The sequence below is a fragment of the Rhagoletis pomonella genome, unplaced genomic scaffold, assembly GCF_013731165.1.
Source record: "Rhagoletis pomonella isolate Grant_MI unplaced genomic scaffold, Rhpom_1.0 Rhpom_scaffold_09197, whole genome shotgun sequence".
In the NCBI taxonomy this organism is placed as follows: Eukaryota; Metazoa; Arthropoda; class Insecta; order Diptera; family Tephritidae; genus Rhagoletis; species Rhagoletis pomonella.
In genome coordinates, this window is record NW_023467729.1 from 1 (window position 1) to 6,402 (window position 6,402).

Sequence of the window (6,402 nt, forward strand, 5' to 3'; positions counted from 1 at the left end):
ATACCCAAAATTTTTTGAAAAAGTTAGATTAAAAAGTTAAAAATTTTCATGAAAAATTGTTGACATTTCCTAAATTCTGCATAAAGTTTGTCAGTTTGACTGATGGGGTTTTGTTTAAAGCATGAACATTTTTATAAAAAATAACAAAAAAAAAAATCTAGCTATAAAAACAATACAAATATTTAACACAAATCACCATGCACTCACTTTTGGTCGCTAGGGTACATTTATAATAACAAATACATTCATTAATTATTCAAAACAGCTGGTTTCAATGATTCATCGATTGACTTAAGTCTTTGCAAAATATCGGTTAATAATTTTGTTTGTTTTTCATTAAATTCCATTTTTTTCATCCTGCTCCTTAATATATTGTTTAATTTCAGCAAAGGAGCTGCTGAATTCATTATTTTTGGCTCGTGAGGTCGATGGCTTATGATAAGAAGCCCCATTTGGAGAGTCTATTAAAGACTTTACCTCGTTTTCTTCGTCCTCCTCATTGACTTCTCCTGCTTGCAACTATAACCATTATTTATAAGTAGAAACTACCTTTTGATAAACATATCGATGGTCCTCTGCAATAAAGACCCAATTCATAACCAAAAAAACCTTACTACTGAACAATAACAAATTCCCCTAATCCTTGTGTAATCCATGTCTTATCCTTACTAAATCTTTATGACTGCTTTATAAATATCTAGGAAGGATTAGGCGAGGATTAGAGACATGTGCCGCTTAACAGTAGTAAGTTTTTTTTTTAGTTTTGAGTTATGTCGTCTTGCAGAGGACCATCGACACAAGCATATTACTTCTGTAAAGCCAGCTTCTTTTGTTCTGCCATCTCCTTCCACCATTGCTGACGGGAAGAATTGCCGGTTCGGTTTTGAAACTTTTTAATTTCTGCCTGCTGTTTTTTTACTGCGCACTTCCAGTCGGCCCAACTCTACAAAAAATATATATTATGACTTCATCATACCTTTTTTTAAAAAGCACTCATATATATACCTTTTTCCACTGCTCGGCTGTTTTGCAAGCTCCTCCAGCTGCGTTAAGCTCCACAGCAACGGCTTCCCACACATTGCGGCTGTGCGAGGCGCTATTTGGACCGCCAAAATTTCCCATGCCACCTTCTTGTTGTTTTTCATTAAATCCAGGAGTTTTACTTTCTGAATTTTTGTAATTTTCCCACTTCTAGCTTTTTTTCTGCAAGATGAAATTAATAAAATAAAGAAACTTAAGGTATTTATAAGCACACACTTCACTAATTTTGCTTTTTGCGCCAAATATCACTACACTTAGAGCTGGCGATATAAATATCGCAAGGTATATCGAAAATTCATTTACACCACACTTACAGAAACACTACCTTGCGATATCTATGCAGAAGGGTTCCATTTTGCGATATAATTCATATCGCAAAGATACAGAAACGGGCTACAGGTCTGACAGTTTTTCCTATCATTCCTGATGATCAGTTGATGTACAAATTCGTCAAGTCTGATCTCTCACGCATGATTAGAAAGCTATCTTTAATGACACAATTAATATCTACTTATTATTACTTTTATACCCGAGCGCACTTGTGCACAAGGGTATATTAATTTTGTTCACATAACGGTTGTTTGTAACAGCCAAAACGAATCCAGATAGATATAGACAAATGTATACATAAATGCTCAGAATGAATAGAGAAATCGATTAAGCCATGTCTGTCTGTCCGTCTGTCCGTCCGTCCGTGTACACGATAACTCGAGCAAAAATCGAGATATCTCAACGAAATTTGGTATGTAGGTTTCCGTTAATCCAAGGTAGGTTGGTATTGAAAATGGGCGAAATCGTACTGTAACCACGCCCACTTCCCATATAACGGTAATTTCCAGAAATACGAAAACTGCGATATTTTAGTAACTACTGAAGATAATTCACTCAAAATTAATATTTACAATAAGTTTCAGACGACAAATAAGAATATTATAAATTTTTGGAAAGTGGGCGTAGCCAAGCCCACTTATGGTTAATGGTTATATGTGTATATCTTGGTAACCGCTGCACCAATTTCTTCCAAACTTGGCACAATTGTTGGCCTTGGTACAGCATACTAAATGGCCGAAAATTTTAAAAATCATACAATAACCACGCCCACATCCCATATAACGGTAATTTTCGGAAATACGAAAACTGCGATATTTTAGTAACTACTGAAGCTTATTCACTTAAAATTTATATTTACAACAATTTTTAGACGAACAATAAGAATATTATAAATTTTTGGAAAGTGGGCGTAGCCAAGCCCACTTATGGTTAATGGTTACATGTGTATATCTTGGTAACCGCTGCACCAATTTCTTCCAAACTTGGCACAGTTGTTGGCCTTGGTACAGCTTATTAAATTAAAAAAAAGCGGACGTTAACCACGCCCACATCTCATATAACGGTAATTTATAGAAATACAAAATCTTCGATAGATCAGTAAATATTAAAGATAATTTATTCAAAATTTATGCTTGCGACAATTCTTTACCAAGAAATACGTTTATGGTAAAATTTTGGAAAATAGGCGTGGCACCGCCCACTTATGACCACATATATGTACATCGGCAACCGTTCTATCAATTTGTACCAAACTCGGTATTTTTGTTGTGCTTGCCACATAAAAGCAAAACGTTGAAAATTATTGAAATCGGACTACAATTACGGCCGCTTTTCATATAACGGTAAATTTCAGAAATGCTTGAAACTGCAATATTTCGAAATTTAAGGACGCTAATTTACTCAAAATTGATACACCCTCGCTTACCATCTAGCGGTCCCTTTCGGAAAGGTGAAAAAACATATATTTAATACTTGCGCCGGGCATTTAATGTTCGGCTCCACCCGAACTTAGACTTTCTTACTTGTTTTCATTTATTTTCATAAAATCTTATGACCTAATTATTAATCATTAAAATATTAGAAGGTAAATAATCAATGTCTTACGAACTAAAAATTCAAAAAGTTCTGAAATTTTTTTCTTAAAACACATACACTGGCGACAGAAAAAATAGAAACCACTTATTTCAGTGCATTTCTTTTGCTTATTAATGGTTCCAATATGTATGGCGATTGCTGTCCAGTTGCTGGTATAGTAGCCATAGCTACCAGTATCCTATTTTTTATTATATATAGCGACTAATCTCAGTATAAAGAAAAGCGCTGACAACGTCCGAATTTAGTTTTTTGACATGTACATTTCGAAGTAACTGTCAACTTTGGTCCATGTGTTTTAATAATTTATGCAAAAAAATTACAAAACCGTCATAAGGGTGAAGCAGAAAATTGCGCCACTGGATTATGTTATAAAAGTCAAGCTGGTTGTATGACAAACGCCATACACATCCACATTTCAAACTTTGTAATTAAACATTAAATAAACACAAAGGAAATGTAGCCAAAAATTAGTTAAAAATTGGCGTTTGTATTAGTTCTGCCACCAGCGTACATATGCACATACATAAAACAGATATTGAACAGAGTGGGATTTTTTGTTAAATACTTTTTCACAAAATCTTATAAACTAATTCCTGAACATTTAAAAGTAAATAGGAAACTGATTCATGTCCTACGAACTAATTATGGTACCAAAACGAAAACCGAGCAACTCAAAGTTTCAAACCTTGTACAAGATTTATTAAAAATCGCAAAATTTCCAAAAATGGTAATCCAAATTTATAACTTTTAAATCACGTTCTCTAAAAAAAATTCGGGTATGCAGATTTACAGCGCATTCAATGTTAGCATAATATTTTGCAAGTTTTAAACGGCTAAAAACTTGCGTCGTTTTTTGATAATTTTTTACAAAGTATGTTAGAAATGTTTTTATATAGGTGCATACATATAAATAATTAATAAAATAAATAAATGGTCAGAACGTTAGAAGTAGTGTCGATAATATGTGTGCATATTACCTCGTAAGATTGTGTCAACCAGTAGTGGTTTTCTCTCCCATCTTCCGTCCCAGTTGAATTGCAGCATTGTTTCGTCCGTAAATAAATGTTTGAGGATGCTGCCTACGTCTTCAGACACACCTTTTAAGTTTATGATGTATGTGGCCTTTTGAAAAATATATGTACAGCAATTAGAATGTAAAATAAATATTCCATCATATAATTCTTTACCATGGCTCGTGCATACTCTTGATCTCTTAATTTGGTTTCCATCAAATCCACTGCGCAATCGGACTGCAATGGCAGATAACTGGCGGTGTCATCTAAATTTTTGTCAGAAATTTCTCCAGTCATTCGACAAACCGACCTCTCAATCTTCTTTGCTACCACCTTGCATTCTCGTAACATCATATTTTGCGCTTCCATTTCACTTTTATTAACGGCCTGAAAAAAATATATTTTTTTATGTTTTTAAGTACATATGTAAATTTTTATAATAGTGATCTCAAATACAACATACGTTTTGCTGAACCTGTTCCAATACCTCGGAGATGTGGATTTAGTTTGCTAATGTAAAAGGACAATGAAAATTATGCATGTACTCTTTTTTAACGGACTTCTTGCTTTGCTTAAAAATGTTTTGGTTACAGCACATGCTGGAAAGTGAATATCTTACATTATGGTTAATTATGTTTATGCCTTCTATCAATTCGTTTTGGACCACTTTCAAGGTTTCCATAATTTCCGAAACAAGGTTTTATATAAATTTAGTGAAAAATTTGATTCAGTTACAATTTTTGTAATAAATTACCCTCATTTGAGATATTTGCACTGGTACTCGTACTCGGTTTGTTTTCAGTTGTATTATTGAAATCGTTTTTTGTGAAAAAAAACGCTTTCTTTTTAGAGGTGGTTGGTTAGCTGAAACTGACAAAAGAAAAGAAGAGTTGTTGAATATTAATGATTAAATAATAGTTATACTTCCGATTACATTCCTGAGCTGCTGGGATATGACTTATCGGAGCTATTGCTAGCGTTCAAGTTATCTCTCATTTCGCAAATTGTATTAAAATTTAAATGATTTAAATTATTATTTTGTAAATTATTTTGTATGGCAAAATTAAATGTGCAGTTTAATTATGAAAATCGTGAAACATGTGGTGTAACAGCGGAATTAGCAAATGTTTATTACCTCCCTTTTATTAGCTCGGGATGTAAGTATGTAATATTGATGCGCCTAAAAGATGCAGCGATTTCTATTCTCAAGTTACATATGTACCTGATGACGGTACGAATGGAAATTATAATAGCGAGCTTTTAGTTTTTTAAACTATAATTTTTTTCATACGGTATACTAAAATATTTATGATTTAGGTCCTCCCTCGAAAAAATTGCACAGTGCTTAGCTGACTTGCAACAACAATTCCCAAACCCGGGAAAGAGTGAAGTGGCTCTTCGTAAAAGCTTTCTAATTTTTCAAAGGCATTGCATAGCAGTTTTTCTGAGTTCGCTGTCTTTATTATACCTATCTTCTTGAGAGGACCCGATTTTTGACTAAAACCGTAACAGTCTCTCTCTTTATTGTGGTTTAAATTAAATGATCCTACCTTTGAATCCGTATTTTCAGATACATATTCCTGCCTTTCTTTAAGTCTCAACGATATTTGTTGCAAGATCTTATTTGGTTTATTATCATCTTTTTTAAATATTGCATAAAATTTTCAAATTTATATGCTGAAAATGAGTCCAAAGGACCAAATTGCTTGACACAATCCGATGGGTGGAGTAATCCATGAACATTAAAGCTTATAAACTCATCACCATATATTTCACCAAAGTAAGTAAAAAAGGTTTTTTCTTAACAGCGGTCGTCCCTCGGCAGGCAATGGCAAACCTCCGAGTGTATTTCTGCCATGAAAAACAGCTTCTCATAAAAATACAATCGCCGTTCGGAGTCGGCGTAAAACTGTAGGTCCCTCCGCTCAGTGTGACAATATCAAGGCGCACGCCACAAAGCGGAGGAGAAGCTCGGCCAAACACTAACATATGTGTAAGCGCCAATCTATTATTATTATTATTAATAAGTAACGAAGAGTTCCAATATTTTTTGGGCAACGTCAGCTTATGTCTGGGATGTCCTTTCACAAGAAAGAAGTGTAATGGCACTATGCAGCAGCAAAAAATTGTAGTATACATCGGGGTTGGTGTCTTTGAGGACAAAAACGCCAGTATAGAGCAAAAATTGCCTAATTTCCGTTGACTTCCAATTGTTCATCTCTACTAAGCTTCTAGCTATGCTACTGAACTCTGAGGGAACAAAACTTGCGATAAAGTTCAACTTCTCATTAATGGATGTTACATTGCCTCTTTTACGAAGAAATTTTAATAACTTTTTTGTAACTCCTAGGTCCACTAAGTGCATGCAATCAATCGGAAATTGGGATACCATTCTAAAATCAGTTAATTCCAAAATACTTTT

General features: G+C 34.0%; 1 pseudogene; it reads right to left on the reverse strand.

Annotated features, from left to right (window-relative positions):
- Nucleotides 1–134: 134 nt before the first annotated feature.
- On the reverse strand, nt 135–1,395 carry LOC118756195 (annotated as a pseudogene).
- Nucleotides 1,396–6,402: the final 5,007 nt, after the last annotated feature.